We start from the raw sequence: 24,109 nt of genomic DNA, 5'->3' as shown, positions 1-24,109 counted from the left end.
TCATTGTCTCCCCATTTTAGCTCTGGGGAATCTGAAGTTCAAAAGATTTAAGGAACTTCATCAAGGACACAAAGCTAGGAAGTGGGTAGACCAGATTTGAAATATAAATAGTCTCCTTGCAGAACCCATCCACTGGGTTGAGTTGCCTCTCCTAGTCTTCACTTGTTTACCATAAAATTGTTAGGTCCTGGATCATTATCATAATTTCAATACAGAGCTTCTTATATGCTTCGCTAAGCTACAAATCACGTCTTTTCCTTTTTGCTATATTGGAGAACTATGGAGTCTTTGTACTTTGTTTCAGACCGATAACCAGAGAAAAATAGCCAAATATTCACCCATTTTCTCAGTGATGGGCACTTCATAAATTGTTCTTGCCAACCCAGGGCCCACATGGTGTGTGCACAGGGCCATCTTTCAGTCATTCTACACTGGGACAAGAATTCCAAGTATTTGCCAGTCTTACAAATTAGTTTCCGGAAAGACTTATTTTCAGTAGTTGAGTTTAAAAACATTCTAAATTACATTTACTACAGTTTGTTTAAAGCTTTTTTTCTGGCCTATCTTTCTGAGTTGCAGCTTAATTTTTCACTGTCTCATTTTAATTTCTGTCTTTCTTTCTAGATTTCATCCTCTCATTCATTATTCTTTGTCTCCTTTCTGTTTCTGGCTTTTCTTCCTGCAGCTGGGCTTTTGTTAGAAGGGGTGGACACAGCTGCCCAACCGTTTTCACATTCTTCACTGGGATGATTTTCTTGAGGTAAAACATCATTTAAGTATTACTCTACAATTAAATATTTCTGTTGTCCTCAGATTCTGAGTCTGACAGTGTGCCAATAAGACCCTTTGCAGTTGTTTGTATTGGTTTGGATCCTTCCCTGTTTGCATTATTTTATTTGTTCTGTGCTGGGTTGCCTTTTATGTAATATTTTGTTAAGGTCCTCATTTCCTCTTTCTATTTTATCTCAAGCACCAACTGTTGTCTTTCTTTTTTTACAGGGGGAAATATTCATTGACTACTTTCCACTACATATTTTGACTGCTTTTTAAACTAAACGTTTCATCAGTTTGATGGGCCACGTTTTCAGAGGGTTTAGGGGCAATCCTGGAGGCAGGAGTTAGATTCTTTCTCCACCTTGGGAGATTCTGACTTGTCCATCATTCTCTTGGATTGAAGCAGGAGCAGTGTGTATTGATAGCACTAGTTAGGGGCACAGTATTATACCACAAGAAAGTAATTTGTGCTGGAAACCTTAGACTATCTGCTTTGAGTCTTATTTCTAAGTGGAAGTGTCTTTTAATCTTTCAACAGTTATCCTAGACTTTTTCAGAGCAACACATTAGCAGACTTTTCAATGGAACGTTAGATATTTAAACATCCAGTTCTTATTAACGCACTGGATAGGGTTTATTCATTACGCCTAGTTTATCTCCAGATAAATAGGGAGGTATCAGGGTACACGATTCAAAGGCTGCCATTTAACATTTACAGAAGGGAAACGGAGGAGGTGGATCCAGGGGTAATACCAACATATTTAACAGCCATGATCACTTGGGCTCCTGGGTGGCTCAGTTGGTTAAGTGTCTGCCTTCAGCTCAGGTCATGCTCTCAGGGTCCTGGGATCAGGTCTTGCATTGGGCTCCCTGCTCAACGGGGAGCCTGCTTCTCCCTCTGCCTGCTGTTCCCCCTGCTTGTTCTCTCTCTCTCTCTCTATCAAATACATAAATAAATAAATAAAATCTTAAAAAAAAACAAAAACAACTATGATCACCAATGAAGGAATGGAAGCCAGTTTCAGAGTTGGGCCTTAGAGATTCCTAACATGCTACTACTTAATACTTTGGTTGCTGAATTACTGGGAGGCTGGGGTCCCAGTAGAGGGCACCAATGTGTACACACGGGGGACTTGAGTTAGTATGGAATAGGCTAATACTTTAACAAGTAGATAGGTGTCAATCTTGAGTGAGAGTGTGCTCACAGTTGATTTATTAAAAATAAATCATGTATTCAGGTATTGCCATCCCTTTCCAATTTATACAGTGTGATTCAAGGGAGGAGTATTGGGATGGCATATGACTTTCTGTGGTGGTTCCTGGTGAAATGTGTCCACATCAAGCTTAGATCTTTTTATTTTTTTAAAGATTTTATTTATTTATCTGACAGAGAGTGAGAGAGCACAAGCAGGGGGAGCACCCAAGGGAGAGGGAGAAGCAGATTCCCTGCTGAGCAGGGAGCCTGATGCAGGGTTCAATCCCAGGATCCTGAGCCCAAGGCAGATGCTTAACAGACTGAAACCACTCTGGTGTCCCAAGCTTAGATCTTTTTAAATTGAGGTTCTCAACTCTATGGTGATCAAAGCCTACTTTGTCTGCTGGAGGTTTTTTATATTTTGAAGGCAGTGAACTTGGTACTGGGTTTTGTTTGTAACAGCTATTAACTGTAATTTTGAGGATGTCTGTTAATAACTTTGATTTTCATGCCCCCTCTTTACCAGTAAAAAGAAGGGAATTGAATTGATGACCTCTAAGTTCCTGTTAAGATTTAACATTCTCTACTCCTATTTAAATACCAATAAGAGGGGCACCTGGGTGCCTCAGTTGGTTTAGTTTCTGGCTCTTGGTTTCAGCTCAGGTCATGATCTCATGGTCACGATCTCAGGGTCATTAGATTAAGCCCTGCATCAAGCTCTGTGCTCAGTGTGGAGTCTGCTTGAGATCCTCTGCCTCTCCCTCTGCCCCTCCCCCTGCTTAGGCACTCTGTCTGTGTCTCAGAATAAATAAATAAATAGATATCAATAAAAAAACTTATTTTGCCTGACACTTAATAGACGATTGAGTAAAAATCAACTCATCTTTTAGGATGTGTAAGAAAAGAAACAGTATGACCAACTTCTGGGCATATAAACTATCCTTGATAATTCTATACTCATTTTTTCCCACATGTCCAACCATATTTAAAGACTATCTGACTTAAAGACTATCTGACTAAAATCTTTTTTTCTCCTTTAATTTGAATGCAAAATCAAACAGTGATTATATAAAATAGTTTTTCTCTCTATATTTAGCATTTAATTACATTCTGAAACATGTTATAGCCTTTCTGCAATGAGGATACAGTTCCCCTTCATTCTTCTCTTTGCTTATATGGAGGATGTAATTTACAATGTTTATTTCAATTGAAAGCAATTGAACTTTGTGAAAGTTCATTGTTTAGATGCATTTGTCATTTTCAGAATCATGCAGAAGGAGCTGTTTTTTCACATTAATGACACCTGTGTAGTAAGTCAGAATGATTAATATGTGATATAAACAGTCCATACCTCGATGCAAAGGAGGAAACAAGAAAAGATAATTTCTTTTTTTTGTTGTTTTTTCATCTTCTTTTTTTTTTAAATTTTATTTTATTATTATATTATGTTAGTCACCATACAGTACATCCCCGGATTCCGATGCAAAGTTCGATGCTTCATGTTGCGTATAACACCCAGTGCACCATGCAATACGTGCCCTCCTTACTACCCATCACCAGTCTATCCCATTCCCCCACCCCCTCCCCTCTGAAGTCTTCAGTTTGTTTCTCATAGTCCATAGTCTCTCATGTTTCATTCCCCCTTCTGATTACCCCCCTTTTCTTTATCCCTTTCTTCCCCTACCGATCATCCTAGTTCTTATGTTCCATAGATGAGAGAAATCATATGATAATTGTCTTTCTCTGCTTGACTTATTTCACTTAGCATTATCTCCTCCAGTGCCGTCCATGTTGCAGCAAATGTTGAGAATTCGTTCTTTCTGATAGCTGAGTAATATTCCATTGTATATATGGACCACAGCTTCTTAATCCAGTCATCTGTTGAAGGGCATCTCGGCTCCTTCCATGATTTGGCTATTGTGGACAATGCAGCTATGAACATTGGGGTGCATATGGCCCTTCTCTTTACTACGTCTGTATCTTTGGGGTAAACACCCAGTAGTGCAATGGCTGGGTCATAGGGTAGTTCAATTTTTAACTTTTTAAGGGACCTCCACACTGTTTTCCAGAGTGGCTGTACCAACTTGCATTCCCACCAACAATGTAGGAGGGATCCCCTTTCTCCACATCCTCTCCAACAATTGTTGTTTCTTGCCTTGTCTATCTTTGCCATTCTAACTGGCGTAAGGTGGTATCTCAGTGTGGTTTTGATTTGAATTTCCCTGATGGCTAATGATTTTGAACATTTTTTCATGTGTCTGTTAGCCATTTGTATGTCTTCATTGGAAAAGTGTCTGTTCATATCTTCTGCCCATTTTATGATTTGTTTATTTGTTTCTCGTGTATTGAGTTTGAGAAGTTCTTTGTAGATCTTGGATACCAGTCCTTTATCTGTGGTGTCCTTTGCAAATATATTCTCCCATTCCGTGGGCTGTCTCTTAGTTTTTTTGACTGTTTCCTTGGCTGTGCAGAAGCTCTTTATCCTGATAAAGTCCCATAAGTTCATTTTATCTTTTATTTCTCTTGCCTTTGGAGATGTGTCGTGAAAAAGGTTGCTCTGGCCGATGTCATAGAAGTTGTTGCCTATGTTCTCCTCTAGAATTTTGATGGATTCCTGTCTCACATTGAGGTCTTTCATCCATTTGGAGTTTATTTTTGTGTATGGTGTGAGAGAGTGGTCAAGTTTCATTCTTTTGCATGTAGCTGTCCAATTTTCCCAGCACCATTTATTGAAGAGACTGTCTTTTTTCCACCGGATGTTTTTTCCTGCTTTATCAAAGATTAGTTGCCCAAAGAGCCGAGGGTCCATTTCTGGGTTCTCTATTCTGTTCCATTGGTCCATGTGTCTGTTTTTGTGCCAGTACCATGCTGTCTTTGTGATCACAGCTTTGTAGTACAGCTCGAAATCCGGCATTGTGATGCCCCCAGCTTTGTTTTTCCTTTTCAACAGTTCCTTGGAGATTCGGGGCCTAAGAAAAGATAATTTCTTCTTAAACTTTAAAAACTGCTCTGAAATTAATCTGGATCACACACAGGAATTCTGTTAGCCTTTGGCATTTCCACAGGCCTCTGAATCACAACAGCTAAATTGTTTAGGTCGTGTGGTTCTACCTTCACACTGATAACCTGTTTTACAGACAGCAGCTTTAGTCCCTAATGACCACATTTTGATAATGCTCTTACTTAGACACTAAATCATGATCTTTCACACAAAACTAAATATATTCCCCTTAAGGTTAAGACCAATATTCTGCCTGCCCTAATTATAGTATCAGTTATCATGCTTTTGGTCTTCCGTGACAAACATGCCATTAAGGAGGAAACTGCCCTAAAAAAATAAGAGCCTTGTTTACAGTTGAGGTTCAATATATTTTTATTGACTTTAGGTATACTATTTGTTGGTTCTAATTTAACCATGCAACTAATTAAAGGATGAAGCGAGGGACCAGAAGCAGAAAACAGAAAAAGGGACTATAATAGGGAAAATCCAGCCTGATGTTTTGGCAAAAATTATTTGTTTTTCCATTTACTTACCTATCCACCATTAAAGAAATATTTATTTGGGGCCTAATATTTCCTAGACAATGTGTTAATTTTGGTGATATAAAAATTAAGGAAGACAGACTTTGATCCTAAGGGATTAATTTTTTGGGGACACATCAAAGATATAAATTATTATAATATACCCAGGTTTGTGAAACTATAGAATCGTATTACAAAGCACAGTGATAATAACAGTAAGAAAAAATTATATAAGTCCTATCTATACCAGGCAATCATCTAAGCATTTTATACTTAATCTTTTATGATAGCAAGTATGAGGTGAGTACTACAATTATCATTCCCATCTTACAGATTGGAAACTGAAGTACAGGGGTGACTTGTCCAGCGCCACTCAATGATTCTGAGTCCATCGAGAGGAATCATGTCTCATAGAGCAATATGATTGAACTCTCTCAAAGAAGAAATAGATTAGCTCCTGAGAACAGTTATAAAGGATCCAGTGCATGGCAACTACTGAGCCAAGTAGGTCCTTCCAAAATCACATCTTGTATAAGGATGTTTCTATCCAGAATATCTAGAATGTTTTATTCTGATTATGTTTCTTGTACTCTGAATAAGGCTGCAATGGGCACTAGTCTTAGCATCACATTTCTCTTTACAGATACATGGATGTCATAATCAGTCCTTGATTTTAAAAGTCTATTTTTTTAAAAAAGTTTACCAGCTGATAAATCCCCCCCTTTCCCATCTTAATCAATACTGTATTGGTCAGGTATCCAATAGGTCATTTATCTGTCTATCTGTCTATCTGTCTATCTATCTCTCTATCTATCTATCTACAGGGACAGAGACAGAGAGATTTATTTATTAGGAGAAATTGGCTACATAACTATGGAGATTGAGAAGTCTCACAGTCTGCCACCTGCAAGCTGCAAGCCAACAGTGTAGTTCCAGTCCAAGCATGAAGGTCTAGTCCAAGGACAGGAGAAGACTGATGTTCCAGCTCAACAGCCAGGCACAAAGAATGAATTCTCCCTTCCTCTGCCTTTTTGTTCTATTCTGGCTTTCAGTGGATTGGCTGATACCCACCCACACTGGGGAAGAACACAAGCTGCTTTACTCAGACTATTGATTCAAATGCTAGTCTCTTTGGGCAATGCCCTCACAAACACATCCAGAAATAATGTTTAATCAAATATCTGGGCACCCTGTGACCCAGTCAAATTGACACATAAAATTAACCATCCCAAGTACCAATGCATGAAGCATCTGATTAGCACCAAGTATCAGGGACCCAAAGAGGGGGAGGACCTTTGCTGCTGGCCAATGTCCAGGTACTTCAGCTGTCAGCCCACAGACATCTTTCTGGATGGTTCCCATTGCCTTGTTTTAGTTTGCTGATGCTGAGGAGTGCTAGATAAACTTATCATTTCAGACAATCAAGAGAAAATCATTAAAGAAAATAATAATTCAGCTGGTATATGTGGAAGAAATGCTTCTTTGATTAGGTTTAGAATATTACGTGATCTATTTTCACCTAAAATAGATATACTCAATTTTGATGAGAAGGCAAGGAAATGAATTCACTTATCGTAGTTGTAGGATTGTAAACTGGCACAATCTTTTGGGAAGGAAATATGCATATATTTTGACATGAAAAGTTATAATAGATGTACACAAAGATAAGGGAAGAGTTGTTAGAGATACTTTATTGTAAAGAAAAAATTGGAAAAATGTACCTGGTAATGGGAGTTAGCCAGGTAAATTATGGTATAGCCAAACAATGGGATACTATGTAGTAAATATCACCATTGTGGGAGATTATTTATTGAAATAGGGAAAAGTTGATACTATATTTAGTATTGTGCGAAAAAACAGACTAGTAATATATTAGCATATTATTAGTATATATCAAACAGTATATTTGGTATATAATTTTTATAAAGAAAGGTAAGTATATGTGTAATGCAGAAATATATAAAATCTGTACATATGTATAAATATATGTATGTGTATATATAGACACATTCTAGAAGATTATAAACTAATATTTTACTAGTGATAGAATTGCAAGAATTAAAAATTCTTTTTTCTGTTTAAGCATTCATTGACATGAATAGTATAATTAGAAAAAAAACAGGTGAATGGATGAAAATAGGTGGTATATATACACAATGGAATATTAATCAGCCATCAAAAAGAATGAAATCTTGCCATTTGAAATGATGTGGATGGAACTAGAGGGTGTTATGCTAAGCGAGATAAGTCAATCAGAGAAAGGCAAATACCATATGATCTCACTCATATGTGGAACATAAGAAACAAAACAGATGAACATAGGGGAAGGGAAGGAAAAACAAAATAAGATGAAAACAGAGAGGAACACAAACCATAAGAGACTCTTAGCTCTGGGAAGCAAACTGAGGGTTGTTGGAGGGGAGGTGGGTGGGGAGATGGGGTAATTGGGTGATGGACATTAAGGAGGGCACTGGATGGAATGAGCACGGGCTGTTATATGCAACTGATGAATCACTAAATTTTACCCGAGACTAATAATACAGTGTATTTTAACTACATTGAATTTAAATAAACAAATTTTAAGAAAGAAAATAAAACAGTAATTATTGCACATATTAGTACTAGGTAATGAGAAAGAAATCCAGATAAAACCAAATCAAATAAAATTTCTCACTCTTTCTTCATTAAATTACTTATTATTATTATTTTTTTTGTAAACCTGGTCCTTCTCATCCAGATTTGAGCTACTCGTTGCCCAAACCATTTACCGGTTCTTTGGCTCATGCCCTGCCTAAGGTCTTCAATAAAGATTAGTATAGGTTGTTTTTACTTGAGTTAACTAGTCTACGTTATTATCATCATTTATGCATATGAAAAAAGGGCTCCTAATTAATAAAGGGCAGTGTTTTGCATTGGCGTTAGTTTCTTTTCAGTATATTCTAGATCAGAAGTCATTACATGGCAATACTCAGGCTGAGGCTGGGCCCCAGGTATGGGGCTTAGCTCCCACAGTATCCTCTAACATTGAAAAAGCACAAGATTTTTCACATAAAAATCCAGAGATGGGGATTTTCTTGAAAAAGAGATAGCTCTCCCAATGCAGTTTGAGTTCGTACCCGACAGTGACTAGCTGGAGATGAGCAGCCCGTGTCCTTTGTAAATGGGCACACCTGCTCCAATTTGCCATGGTTCCCACCACTCCTTACTTCATCTCATACCTGGCTCAAATCCCTTGGCTAAATTTAGAGGCATTTTAGTGTGCTATCCCGTTTTGAATCATCCCTATTTTCGTCACTTTTAAGGATATGGATGATAGAATTGAGAAATGAGTATTCTGTATACTATCTTAAGTAACATCATCTAGATGACAACTGACCTTCTAATTTCAGGGTCTGTTTCTTTTTTATTTTCCCAGAAAGACTGAAGAGAGAGAGAAAAAGAGAGACAGACAGACAGAAAGGGAGGGAGGGAAGGAGGGAGAGGGAGAAATAGACATTGGGGGAGGAAACTACACAACAAAGGCATTTATCAGAGGAATACATATAATGTCAAGAAAACTGATAATTTGGAAGATTTGGGGTTTTTTTGGTTTACAACTTTATCAATGCCCTTGCACAATTACTTTATTTGAACAGTTCAATATTTATTCAGTTTGTGCTTTAAAGTAAATAATCGAGACTTTCTTCCAATTGCCTCGAGGTATAGAGGCAGAAAAATAATGAAATATTAAAAGGAAACTAGCTTTGCAAATTTATTGAAAATCAGCAAAGCAGATTAGCTGAAAGTCCTACAAGGGGACAATGATGCTCTGGCCCGTCGGGACATTGAGGCATCAACCAATGTGCCATTAAATAATAAAACCCGAGAGGTGGTGATGCGGGAGAATAAAAGCCTATTAAAGGGCTCCTAAGAGTTAAGGCTCTTGCCAGCAAAGCCATCTGTCAAGAGATTATGGAGAAGGAAATTTCTGCAGGAATTTTCCCTTGGGACCAAATGAAGTGCCAAGAAAAGGTGTGTGGCATCAGGAGTGAAGACCAACTCTGAGAGTCTTCTCCGTCGCTCATCACAGAGAGGGAACCGTCAAGGCACTGAGTGTCAGGGAAGAGGAGGAGCAGACAGGGGAGTCTCTGCATTGCCTTTGGCTGGAGAACCGAGGTCATAGGAAAAAGAATTCGTGACAACAAATCTCTGAAGGTAAGTTAAACTTTGTTGCATCGGATTCTGAGAATTTTCTGTAGTTCAAAGACAATTACATCATTTATTGAATTTCAAGGGTACTAGTAAAATAATGAATATGAAGTTGATGAGTCAAATTGCAGAAGGTAATCAAAAATACTTGAACAAAAGTGGGACTGTAAAGTGCTATGTGTGGGTTGTTTTTTTTTTTTTTTCTTTTTGGAAAACTTGTATCTTTGGAGTTTGTCATAATATCCGAGATATTTATTTATAAGAAACCTACTAATACGCTGGTTTTACTTATCTCTTCCAAAAAATGCTGGGTAAAAAGTAATCAAGGTGAGCTCATGGGTACTTGCCTCCAGAGAATTAGGTTCATGCCATGCTGTGAAATAATTAAAAACCATACAACTGTGAAAGTTATGAGAGTTAATAATAAGGACAAATATTTCATGAAGTTCCTAGAATCATGCCAGGAAAAGATACTTTAATTTATAAGATTCTAAATAGATAGGGGTTTATTCCCTGACCTATGTTCCTATATGGTACCACTTTGTGTTTTTTAACAATGATTATTCCTCATATCTTTTGTGATGGCTCATTCCCCCCCACTTTTTTTAAAGATAAAAATGTTGATCATAAAGGTAGAATAAAAAATCACAGATTTTTAAAAAATCACAGATTTATTTAGACTACAAGATAAATGTTAAGTGTTTTTTCTTTTAGATTTTTTAAGTCAGAAAGAGAGTTGTCTCTTTAAATGTCAGCAAAATAAACATATAAGAAGGAATATTTGATCCTAATTTACCAAATGTTTTTAAACCTGTAATACTGATGAGAAATTGTTAATCAAAAATCAGGATTGAACACAGCTTAATACAGTTTTATTTTGTCCTGATCAAAATAGAGACATTTCATTTCATCGATTGGTTACTTAGAGAAACAGAGGTGAGCAGGCATACATATAAATTCTAAATAGGGGCAAGAAATAATTTTATTGACTGGGAAAGAATGCAAAGTCAAATAAGAGTTAGTTCTGAGCGATCACAGTGATCCAGTGTTCATGCTGGCACTGTGCCCATATCAGATTATTGTGTCTGTAATTAGAAAGAAATTATCTTGTGAATTTAAGTCAAATTATTCTAGGAATTCAATTATAGTGGACAATTAAGTCCAATAACACTGGCTTTTGAATCTTCCTTCCTCTCCTACACTGAAACAAAATGAAACAAAACAAAAGAAAAATCAGTTTTACCTGAATTATCAGGATAGTGTTTAAATTTTTTTTATTTCATTATTTCATCCATTTTTCCATTTACTCATTCATTCAACCAATATTTAGCAAGCGCTGTTTATCTGGAGGGTATTACTGGGCTAGCCATGAAATAATGAATGTGCACGGCCCCTGCTCTCAAAGGGCTTACAGTCCATTACATGGCACGTAACTCCTGCCTTCCCCTCCAAAATAATTTGAAAGACAAATATTATTTCACCAACATCAATTTAAGGTCCACAGAAGTCAAGTGATAGCAATAGGAAGTGTCTGTGTTAATATTATAATTCAGGACTATTAGTATATTGATCTTATTTGTGCTTTAGTATCTGAAAGAATCGTTTAAATTGGCAAGGGCTGAGATGAGCATCATTTACTCTGCTCCTGTGTGTTCATTAAATATGGTTTGTGGTTCTTTAAGAAATATGGAATAGATTAATTTTATGCATAGAAAAGAAGAATTTCTGTGCCACAAAATGTAGACTTAAATTCTACTGAAGATCTGTCTACAAATAATGCATTTTGTTTGTCATCAAAGACTTATTCCTGAATAGAAGGGTACTTCTCTAAATAGAGAGTGTATTTGAAATTGGAAATAAGATTCTGACCTGCTATATCCATTGCTGTTCCTAAGATTGATTTGGGGATCTGTGTATTTCCAGTGTTTTTGGCAGTATTACAATGGTTGGTCCTGAACAAAAGTGATATTTAAGTTTTTGAGTTATGGTGATCCTCTCTGGGATCTTTGCCAGAAATACTGAAGTTCTTGCTTGGAGGGATGGGTCTGGAAACTGTCACTTCAGCTAAAATGCACTTGTTATAGAGCACGACCATCATATCTTTTCAAAATAATAAAATACTAAGTTCAGTAGTCAATATTTTGATAATGTAACGTATGTACAAAGGTACAAATACAACATTCTTTTCATAGAGAATGGTTAGGCGGAAGGGAACAAGTTGGAATTAAAGAGCCGTACAACTATGAGGAATAAAATCTGGAGCATTAAGGTAGTAGTTCAGCAGTCTGCGAACAAAATGAGCAACTGATACTCTTGACTTTTCTTCTTCTTTCAGATAAAATCAGTATTAGGTTTCCAGTTAAGAGTTTGATGTGTTTAATCTTCACGTATGGGTCACAAACCATGTTCTTATACTATATAATTTTGGATATTTTCCCCCTTTTATTCGTCTCTTGAGTACATGGGATCGGAGAACACATCATTTTTGAGGCTCCCTGATTATTAAGAGGAGCGGCTGCAGCCTTCTCCCTGCCTACCTACCACCTGAATGGTTTATATCCAAGGAAGTGATAAATCCCTAACCAAAACTTGCTAACACGACCACTGTTCAGGTTGCATAAATCCCACGCAGCAATGTGGAGCTGTAGTGAAGCAAGGGGCGCTAATATCCAACCTGCTTGGCTTCAGTCTTAACTTTGCTAATTACTACTTTGTGAGGGCAAGTCTCTTACCCACTTTCCTTAGCATTAAATTGGGTATAATAGTGGCGCTATTATTATTGTGTGGGTCAAATTAGATAAGGTATGCACGGTTCTTATCAGATTGTAGACCCTCAGAAATATCAACGATGGCGATGGCGAGGATGATGACAATGACAAATGTTTCAAGAAATTCAGACTTTTCCAGGACCTTATCTGAATCCTTGCATTAGCCTTTAACTTCGCCCAGTTTGGGATGTCTTTATTGCATGCCACACAAGCCACCAAAGACAGCTTTTAGAAAGTATAAATCTCATCTTGTTACTTTCCCAAAGTGGCGCTCCATTACCTTTGGCTGAAGACCCGCACCCCTACCATAGACCACAAGGGTCCTGTCTCAGCCTCCTGGCAGTTTTTCACACCTCTGAGTCTTGGCACATATTGGCTCCTCTGCCTAAAACACTTCCTCTTTTCCCCCACCTGGCTAATTCAAACTTAACCTTCAACACTCAGCTCAAGCTGTCAGGAAGACTTTTCTGATCCCACCTTCACCCACCCCTCTGTATACTTAGGACTGTGCGTAGGTCTGTCTGGGCTCTAGTTTCCAGTCTGTCAGCTTGTCACTTCCTTCAAAAGACTGTGAACTATTTGAAAACAGTGGCTATATCTTTTATCATTAACCCAGAATTTAGTACAATTTCTGTCACATAGAAGGTGCATAATAAATGCTAAAACGTTGAGTGAACATTCTGGGGATCAGGCATGGAGCGGTGATTCTTTGTTTATGAGTGTGTTTGTCTCCTGGGCACTGATGTCATGCAGAGGTATTGACATATACACATGGATCCATGGAAGGTAAGGCAGGAATGGCCTTTCTTGTTTTATTCTTTATGCCGAGGAGCTGGAGTAAGAGAACCAGCTATAGTGCTAAGAAACTTCTGGGTCTTTGCAGTTTGCTCTCCTCTTAGAGGAGTTATGTTGGAACTTGTGCTTGGAAGTCAAGATTGTAATGGTTGCTAGAATGATTATATCAGTCTGGACGTAAAGATGTGGTCTTAGAAAGCATGATTAATACAGAAAAAGTATTTTATTAGGCAATTTATGTTGTTATGAATGAATTCAGAACATTTATGGAAATAATGAAGCTGTGTTATGAGACTCTTAAAATTCTCACATCAGCCTGACATTTTGAATATGAATTGGGATTTAATGTGGTTTGCATATTTTTGAATAAGCAAATGTGGACAACTGAGGTGTGATCCCTTTTGCATCATTAGTAAGCTGCTTCTAGAAGCTCCAATTTTGAATTTTCTATACTTTGAAAAAAAAACCTGTTTTCAAATTACAGCAAGAGCCTATCTCCCCAGGTTCTTTCCTGCCCTCTCCTCTGGCACTTGTTAGGGGGCCCTGCTCCTGCTCACATAACCAGAGCAGCAAGAGGGAAAACATCTCATTATAGGCCTGTGCTCACTGCTGCATTGCTCACTCTGCCGCTCGCTGCAGAGCATCGGCTCCTGCTTTTTCTTGCCGCCTAAGCAGACATGACCCTGCTTAGAGCCTCGCTTTTCTGGTTCTCTATCCTCAGTACAGTATAGTGAACCCAGTCTCAGCACTAAACAGTTAATTGTATGGGTCTTGTTCTAGCACTAAACTTGTCAGGCAGCTGTGCGATCTCTAGGGGTTTTCTTTGTGGGTCCTTTAGTTACTATGAAAAACAACTGTGTCACAGGCTGGTTTGGAATGAAAATATCACAATCCCAATCTAAACTGCTATGCCAATGGGTTAAGCCAGAATAATCGTGACTTAGAATAAAGCTATCCTACTTTCTGATGGAAGTATTAGTTCTCCTATCCTTTAATCTTTATGATCTACTCAGACAGGTACCAAGGACTGTTTTATTTTTATTTTTAACAATATTGACCAAAGGTCTACTATGTACCAATATTTTTTAAAGTTTTTTTTTTTAAAGATTTTATTTATTTATTTGACAGAGAGAGAGAGAGCACAAGCAGAGGGAGCAGCAGGGAGTGGGAGAAGCAGGCTCCCACTGAGCAGCGAGCGTGATGTAGGGCTTGATCCCAGGACCCTGGGATCATGACCTGAGCCAAAGGCAGACACTTAACCGAGTGAACCATCTATGCACCCCTACTGTGTACCAGAATTTTGAATTCAAATTATACTCATTGGGTGAATGAATCTACATACTGAATTCCCTGATTACTTTGTGTTTCCAGGACCTGGCCTAATCGTTGGGGCATAGTAGCTACTTAATCTTTGTGAATACTTGAACGTACTAAACAGAATTGGACTACGTGGTATGTGTAGGCAACTTGGAGAAACTGTGTAGATTCTATTTCATTTTTAAGAAGAAAAATGAACTAGCATCAGAAAATAAGTGACAGTCCATTCTCCGACCATTCAGTTTCTCGGAGACATTTCAATGGAAGGACAGTCACTAGAAGGAGCCTCTAGGCCCCACTCTGGGATCTCTCAAACTGTCACTTTTTAAAGACTGTCTCTAAGTTATATTGAGGTTAACTTATTGTTTTTTTTTTTCCCCCAAGGAAAAATTAACCAAATTTTCATTCAAAGTTATGTTTTCTATTATATGAAAAGTGGTTGTCAATGAGACACTCAAGGTCAGGGTTGATATCTGGCTTTATCTTCCTTTAAAAATGAATTTAATGACTTCATTAAAATCTAGGGATATATAAAAGGCAGCAATACTATCACTCAGTTAACAGAGATTTACTTATCAGAATTTCAAACAAGGAATTCATCAAGCTACAAATTCTTTCCAAGGAAGAGAATTGTACTGTATTCAAAGAACACGAGGGCCATATCTCCTGTCATGCCCTTGATGACAGTTATGACACTGTAAATGTATTCTAGTATATGGCTAAAAGAGGACCGCTTTCTGTCTCAGCTAGCTTAAGGTACAGGAATCGACCACGAGAAGAGAGACTTAAGGATTTCCTCTTCTTTAGAGAGCCAGTATGCTCAGAGCATCCTGGCATGTCTATTCTGAATCAGATTTCCATATTCCCAAGTTAACCTATCTAGGTGTCCTTAAGGCTGTTTATCCTTCTAGGTGTCCTTAGGCTGAGAACTGGCCTTTGAGAAGAGTCAGCTCCCACAGTGGCTCAAGACCCAAGGCATTTCAAGAGAAAAAACAGAGACAAGTACAAGGAGACAGTAACTTAAGACTTTGATAGATAGCCACTGAGGGAAAAACAGCACACACACACACACACACACACACACACACACACACACACACAGAGACACACCACTTATGAAGAGATTGAGACATACTATGGCAGTGACTTTTTTAAAATCTTTAATCAAGAGCTAAGTTCTTTAAAGAAAAATGGCATGATTAAGGTAAAACTGTTTTGACTCAAAGAATCTATGGTTCTGTCAAGTTGGCCTTCTTTTTGACATACTTGTCTTTACCTCAAGACCTTTACACCAACTATTCTACTTAAAATGCTCTTCCTCTATTTTCACATGACTGATCTTGTCATCATTTGTAATTTTCAACTTATATATCAACTTCCTCAAAGAGACTTTTCCTGACCACTGTAAAACAGGCAGCTCATTTCTCACCTGACAGCACCCTCTTTTAATTCTTTGCATTGCATTATACTCGTCAATATCTAATATGCTTTACTGTTTACCTTTAAAAAGTGTATTTTTTAATCTTCTCCCTTACCTCGGCTTACATAAGATCCTATGAGTACAGGTTCTTGCTTGTTCCCTCTCTATCCCTTGGTTGACACATAATGGATATCCAATGAATATTCACACAGTGGATGTCTTTTTCATCACCAAAGGTTAAAAAGTTACTTGGGTTGAAACTGATGTTTAATAAAGCGTTGTTTAACTGAATTTGAAGACTAATAATAATGAAAGGGATTCCAATAAAACTATTTCTCCCTAACTCTCACAATTTTCTTTCACATTGTCCTTCTGTTTGTTAATTTGGTGTGAAATGGACTTAAACTTTTATCTGAGCTATTAAAAAAATCAAATTGATTCATACAAGTTTTAGGGAGTTTCAGCATCATTGAAGTTTGATTTAAAAGCTGACGTGATTTTTACATATTTCACAATTGATTAAACAACCAATCAGAAATACACAAAAGGGTCACATTGATATGATTCCTTTACTTTTGATTTGATATGTCTAGACTTTAAGATGAGGATTATAATATTTAGATTAAAATGTGTCATGGCATTACTTTTATTTTGTTCTGTTGCATATTGCTTTTCTCATTAGTGTTGTCACTTGTGTGGTTTACCTCTATTGAATAACCAGTGACAGAGGACTGCCACTAAAATTTAACACAGCGTTTAGTTATCATGGCTTTGCGATGATAAACAGGATCAATAATAAACAACCAACTTATTCTCATATTAAGCTGAATTATAATTGTCAAATATTTATTTGTTTTGCAAATCTAGTAATCTTCTAAAATAAACCCAGTTTGACAATCTTCTATGAGTATTAAGAGTATGTTGTGACACCTGATTCCAAAAAGTATTGAGTAATTTACTTAGATATGCTGACAACAAATCTGCACCAATTGATGAAAATAGTCAGTGTGGACGAAAGCCCAAGAAGGGAAGGGTGCGTATTTGGGTAACTAAAACATACCCTGTGATCAGACTCGAGATTGAGATCGGCACATACAAAAATGTTGCAATTTCCTTAATCCACCACACCAGTGTGTTTAAACAAAATTCTATAATCAACCACTAGCTCCCCCATACCACACAGTGTGTCTGTGACTTGGTCCTCATGCTGTGGTTCTTGCGTGAGCATGGTGAAAAACCATGTGAGGTGCTCTGTCCCCTCTGCATCTGGGACCCCACCGTCCTGCTGGACTTTGCTGACATTAAACAAAGTCTTTAGGGCTCGGGAAGGTTGGGCAGACACATCAGAGGGAAACGTGCAACAGTGTGGAGCATCTCTGCTTGGCCTGTTGGGTTTGACGTGCCAGAATAGCCCAGAAGGAATAGCGGAGCCTTTTGAAGTAGCTGAGATGCTTCCCTGATGTCACTTCTCTGAGTTTTAGATCAATGCCTGGAAGATGAATCAGAACATGTGAGGAGAGTCACTGAGGGGAAATGTGTTGGAAAGGTTGCAGGAGTGAAGCACCCATGCCCGGAGAAAAGGTGGGGTGAGATGTGCAAGCAGGAAAAAACAAAGGGCTGAGTCATTGGAGGCCTAATTGACAATGGCACAGCTGTGACAACAATTTGCCGGCAGCCTGACCTATTTGATGAAAGGGCCTCTGCTTTCCTTGGAGCCTCAGAGTCGCAATGGCTCATAGGAACGCACCACTCGTGTTTCCAGCTGGCTCAGCCTCATAAATAGCTAAACTCACAAGATGACATTTTTAATGCTCTGCAATTGCTATTCTGCGTTTATATTTATTGCAATTCAACATATCCATTAGTGCATCTATCATTGATAAGTTTGTCACTGCTTTAGGAATACAGTCCATCATGCTGCATCAATTTTACTTTACAAGCTATTAATGTACTATAATGCAGCTTCTAATAGCATGTGGATATATTTGATTAGGAAGGTGCCAGAGTCAGTCAGATTGAACTGGGAATTGCAAGAGGACCCAAAATCTTTATTTGTTTATTGTAAAGATGAACAGCCTTGGTGCACAGTGAATGTGTTAACATAACAGGTGTATCTTCTTCACTTTCTCTAACAGGCCCTGAAAAGAACGATTTTAAGCAATCTATTTTGACTCACAACAGACTTACAATATTATGTTGACACTTGACATGTTTATTCTTTTAGCAAAAATATAATCATGTTTTAATATTTCCCGCATGCAATTAGCAGCTTTATTCAAGAGACAACGATGGCATATGAGTCCAGGAGATAGGACCAACTATGGTTTTCTGAAATGAGGTAAATAAACATATTAAAATCTGAGCAAAAGAAGCACAGCTTTTTAATGCCTGACTTGAGATGTTTCTGGATGCTGTAATAATTTCTGTTAAACACAAACAGAACAAAAGCACCTATAACAAATGCTTGAAATCGTAGAGAAGTTAACAATGCTCACGAATATGGGCTATATCATTTCATTTTACAAGTAGAATCTGGCCAATCGCTGTTGGTGTCCATGGACTCCAGAGGATGAACTAGCCCATTACAGTCGGAGCTAGTTGGACATCTCTGGCCATGAAAAAACGCTTGAGCCACATTTTAAATCTTGTTATACCGATTTCAAATTATAAAGGAAGACCTATTATTATGCATTTATAAACTCTTTGTGAAGTATTATCAAACCCACTTGTGAAAACTGTTTTTTAGAGGGTTAAACACGGTAGTCAGTCAGATATGCACTTGAACCCTTACTGAGTTACTTTTCAAATGTGTACCATCAGACAAGGTAATAATTTCTTTAAGCCTCAGTCTTCTGTATATTTCGTAAAGATAATAAGACCCAATGCATAGATTGTTCTTAGAATTGAAGGAGATATTGTGTGTGGGACTTTCACACAAAGTAATACATGTGGCTCCTGGGAAGACTTAGATGGCCCTGGATGTGTTTTTACAAAATGATTGCCTCGCACTAGATTTAAAACATCTAAGCTCAGAATATCATACCTAGTATATAAAAAACATGATCTATAATATATATCCACAGAAAATTTTTAGTAGGACACACAAAACATGGATAAGATAGGAGCGTAAGATTGACTTTTCATATTGTGTCCTTTTATAGTATTTGATGTGTTGCTATTTTTTCATATTATTTTTATGATAAAATCCATAATTTAATTTTTTAAGGATAAAATTGATTAAAAAGAGTAACACATCGTCTGCACATGATGATAGCGCTGCGGACGCTGGCTGTTTTTTAACGGCAATTATACACGCTCCTTTTCCCCAGGAAATGCGGCAGACCACTTTGCTGCTACTTTATGAAGTAATGTAAGGTTTGACTCTGAGTTGAAATGAGAGGAAGTTGTATGGGGACAGATGGATTTACAAAGCCCGTGGGGTAAAGTCTCCAAGTTTGAGTGCATCAGGAGGCACCAGCAGTATGAGGGGCTGCTTAAGAAGACTGATAGCAATTTGAGGGTGTCTTCATAAACACAGAGCGCACAGAAGGAGGGGGGGCAGCACCTCTGTACTCTCAGGTGTCACAGCTCTGGAAACGGGTCCTAGCTGGGTTTCCTATCTTATACAACGGATGTGACAAATTGGAGTATGTGCGGAGGAGGATGACCAGGGTGGCATTGGGAGAAGAGTTCATATCGACATGAATAGCGGAAGGACCTGAGGACCTGGGGAGCTAGGGCAAGGGGGCCCTCCTAGTGACAGTTCCAGGGCTGTCGCACAGAAGAGGGATTCAACTTAATCTGTGTTAGTTCCTGAGGGCAGAACTGGGACCACTGAGTAGAAGTTAAAAAAAGACATATTTCAGCTTACAGCCGCCGCTAAAACCCAGCATGTCATGATTTATAGCAGCAAATGCTACCCTAGGCAAGGATAGACTTTTCTGTTAAATTCTGAAGATAAAATGTACCAAAGCATCTGGATTCCCACAAGGATAATGTCCCAAACCTAAACTAAATAAATAGTCCCCGTAGATACAGTGTTACAAAGGTTAGATACATCCAATGGATGAACGGTGTGTTTGCTGCAGAGCCCCCTGCCTTCCGAGGCTCTAGGTCCTTGCCGCCCCCACCTGTATTCAAAGCCCATCACTTGTGATTCTGCCTCTTCCTTGGCTTTCCCCCGTCTCTCCATTCTGGTATCACAATTTATAGAGTTCAGTACTGCACTCCCCTGCCCACTGACGCTGGGCTTGCCTCTCTGACTCCAAATCCCACCCCCACCCCTTTTCATCCTCTGTGCCCTCCTAAGATGTGTTTCTTCTCACTGAAATGTAAACTCCTTGATGGTGTAAGTACAATGTTTATTTGCGTCCTAGAGTCCTAGAGTTTATTTGCTTCAGTAAATTGATTCACATCCCTTTGTGAAGAGTAAAGGGGGCAATTACAGTTTTAAATATAGATTTCATACCTTATTGGAAAACCATTCACTACCTCTTTCTGGCCCTTAATCTTGTCAGAGATCATCTATCTCTGAAGGTCGTAAGCAACAAGAAAATGTGAAACACATAACCAGAAGAGGATATATATCTATATCTATATCTATTTATAACTTATTTTAGAGAGAGAGCCTGTGGGCAAGTAGGGGGAGGGGCAAAGGGAGAGGTAGAGAATCTCAAGCAGACTCCCTGCTGAGCCTGATGTGGGGTTCCATCTCATGACCCCAAGATCATGACCTGAGCTGAAATCATCTGATGTTTAAGGGACTCGGTCTCCCAGGCATCTTGAGAAGAGGACTTTTGATAACAATGCATGTATAAATCTGTGTCGCTCATTAAGGAAACCTATAATAAGGATGTGTATTATTCTTTAAAATTTCTAGGATTGGGTTAAGGATACTTTGGAATTTATCAATGGGTAATATTTCAAATACTTTCCAATCATAGTTGCATACTGTCTTTAATGCTGGCATGGAGTTCGGGGTCCCCTCCTATGCTAGACATTAACTCCCTGACTGTAGGGAACTCATTATCAGTTCTGGAAGTACAATGAGCAGAGGCTAACCTCAGGAAGGCACAGGGATTCAATACTTAGCTTACTTTGGTAGCCAAACAATTTCCCTATGAGTGAGTCCTGTAGATACAGATGTATCACTCATTTGTTCAGGCTTGTGGAATCTTCTGGATGTCAAGTCTTGTCAAGAGGCATCCTCATTTTTCTCTCTGGTCTCCTATACCCTGTTCAAATGTATATTGGAAAGTTTTAAATAGCTAATGCAGGTTTCATAAGCACCTTGCCTAAAATGAGGGAAGCAGGATAGGATTTCAGCTTAGGCATCAAAAAGGATGGAACCTCTGAATCAGGTTCGAAAATTATAGTAAACTACACCAAGTGTTTGTTTTAAGTTTCCAAAAATATAGCTCAAATCTGAAAATCTAGCACATTAAAAATATCCTAAAAACATTCAGGGAATGAAAAGCATATCCTATACTGATGGGAGGGAAAAGACATTACTTCTAAAATTTCACAAATCAAATTTTCTTACAACTTACCAGAAATTGTTCTTACACTCATTAGCTCAATTTAATAAACTATTGTTGTTTGCATTTGCTCTGTGTTGGGCATAGTCCTGACTGCTACTGGATATGCATAGATTAGGCAAGTCAGCCTAGACAGAGGGACTAAAGTCTAGGCAACTGGCATCTCTTCCTAATCTTTATCTGAATTGTAATTTTCACAATAATTTGTGTCATTTTAAAAATATCTATTAACATGAGCTGTGACTCCATAATGGCAGGAACCTTTTCTGTCTTGTTTATTAACAAGATAACACCAGCATAGTTATTCCCACATGAAAGGTATTCAAAAAATGTTTGCTGAATGGATGAATTAATAGATGACCAAATTATTATATTTCAAAGTGGAGTAATGTAACTATAATGAAAAAAATACCCATAAAGTAGTGGGATTCAAAGATAGGCCTCTTATATTTTAGGGCGGGCATTAGTGAATGTGTCATTTGAGATACCCACTAAAAATCCATATCACANGTATTCAAAAAATGTTTGCTGAATGGATGAATTAATAGATGACCAAATTATTATATTTCAAAGTGGAGTAATGTAACTATAATGAAAAAAATACCCATAAAGTAGTGGGATTCAAAGATAGGCCTCTTATATTTTAGGGCGGGCATTAGTGAATGTGTCATTTGAGATATCCACTAAAAATCCATATCACATGTACAGAGACTTGATCAGATAAGGAANCACTCCCCCTGCTTGTGTTCCCTCTCTCGCTGGCTGTCTCTATCTCTGTCGAATAAATAAATAAAAAAAAAAATCTTAAAAAATCCATATCACATGTACAGAGACTTGATCAGATAAGGAGACCCCCTCTTCATCCCAATACATTCTAAAACTATGGTTTCATTTTGGTCCCTGAAATGTCTCATCGGGTGGAGGAGAGATAAACAAAAGATACTATTTAATTATTGTCCCAACTTGCACCTACCTGCAGAGCTGAGCAGTCATTGTCACCATCCTTCCTAAAACAGGGAGAGGGAGTGATGTTTGCTTGTGTTTATAGATGACAGAGCTGAAGATATTTCAAGCCATGTGCATGAGTGCAGACCACAAGATCAATGGAGCCCTGCAGAGAGTTCCACAGGCACAGTATGAATGACTTAGTCCTTTCCTCGCCTAGGAGCTGCTGGTGGGCAATCCTTTTGCTGTTAGCATCCCACTTGTGTGTTTACTCTTGGGCAGTGTGACATTATTCCTCTAGCGTGAGCCACCCCATTCTGAATGCTTCATGCCAGCATGCACTCCTGTGGCTACCCAGAAAATGACAGCTTTTCCGCATTGCCTCTGGTGGTGACTCACAGCATCCCTATCACTTGTGATCAATGGCTTTAGCTCCCCTTTCCTCTGTTTTTTTAACATCTGTCTCTGTTGGTTCTCCTCACACTCTTAGCTCAGCAGTCCTTGGTGGTAATAGGCTTGGCTTTGATGCCAGTTGGCTTGCAGAGTAGGAACTCAGTGCTGGTGACCCCTTCTTGTCATTTGAGGTTACGCAGTCATTACTGGCAAAATAAACACAAGAGATCCTGAACTAGGATGTGACTTGGAAGTGCCATTCTCGGCAGGTCTGGTTCAATCAAGAACTTTGGGGTGATTCCATTTGTTAGGAATTAGCAGTTTGGTACCCTGTGTATCAATGCATCTTTTGAAAGGCTCTCATTAGCCATGAACTGCCTGTAAGTATTCTGAATATATGCTACTCCTCTGTTGCATTTGCATGATATATTATCTCCTTTGGATTTATGATGAACAGCACCATGTAAACTTCACAAATAATCCATAATTGCTGATTTTCTCTTTCTGGGGATTAACCAGTACATATTGAGGGCCATAGAGCTTTAGAAATTCACAGCCTAATGTTTTGAAAGAGGATCTGATGAATTTGCAAGTAGCATTTCCATGTTCTTTATCATATCTTCTAATACAGTCAACTAAATGCACACTTTACTTTCTGGTGCCATTTTGACATCAAACTTAGGGGTCACACTAAATCTAATTCAGCAACACAATGCCACTGATAGCAGAGTGTCTAGTAATATTGGCTATGTACATATATAAACTTCAGCCAATATCATGACATTTATTGTTTATAAATATATCAATATGTTTTTTTTTAAAGATTTTATTTATTTATTCGACAGAGATAGAGACAGCCAACGAGAGAGGGAACACAGGCAGGGGGAGTGGGAGAGGAAGAAGAAGGCTCATAGCAGAGGAGCCTGATGTGGGGCTCGATCCTACAACACCGGGATCACGCCCTGAGCCGAAGGCAGACGCTTAACCGCTGTGCCACCTAGGCGCCCCTATAAATATATCAATATGTTTTAATGTAATATATTCATATATTACATATAATTTATATACTGTTATATATAATTTATATATTTTTATATATTTACATATGTATTAGATATATATTCTCTTTGTAAACTGAAAATCTCATTCTCTAATTCCCGGTGACCACTTATTGATTAAATCTATTTTCCTCTTTTTTTTTTAAGATTTTATTTATTTATTTGACACAAAGAGAGAGCATGAGCACAAGCAGGAG

At 38.1% G+C, this 24,109-nt stretch overlaps 2 long non-coding RNA genes across 3 annotated transcripts in view; both read left to right on the top strand.

Annotated features, from left to right (window-relative positions):
* LOC117801399 overlaps positions 1 to 6,942 on the top strand; it is a 69,463-nt gene extending 62,521 nt beyond the window's left edge. For both annotated transcript variants that reach the window (XR_004623893.1, XR_004623892.1), the window contains exons 2-3: positions 5,825 to 5,995; positions 6,316 to 6,942. This is a non-coding gene — a long non-coding RNA (uncharacterized LOC117801399). The remainder of the gene's footprint in view (positions 1 to 5,824; positions 5,996 to 6,315) is intronic.
* A 2,588-nt stretch (positions 6,943 to 9,530) lies between these two features.
* The window catches only part of LOC117801398, a 65,790-nt gene continuing 51,211 nt past the window's right edge, over positions 9,531 to 24,109 (top strand). The window contains exon 1 of the long non-coding RNA XR_004623891.1: positions 9,531 to 9,685. This is a non-coding gene — a long non-coding RNA (uncharacterized LOC117801398). The remainder of the gene's footprint in view (positions 9,686 to 24,109) is intronic.

Source organism: Ailuropoda melanoleuca, chromosome 3 (genome assembly GCF_002007445.2).
Source record: "Ailuropoda melanoleuca isolate Jingjing chromosome 3, ASM200744v2, whole genome shotgun sequence".
NCBI lineage: Eukaryota > Metazoa > Chordata > Mammalia > Carnivora > Ursidae > Ailuropoda > Ailuropoda melanoleuca.
The sequence above is the reverse complement of the archived record's forward strand: the minus strand, read 5'-3'. Positions and strand labels throughout refer to the sequence as shown.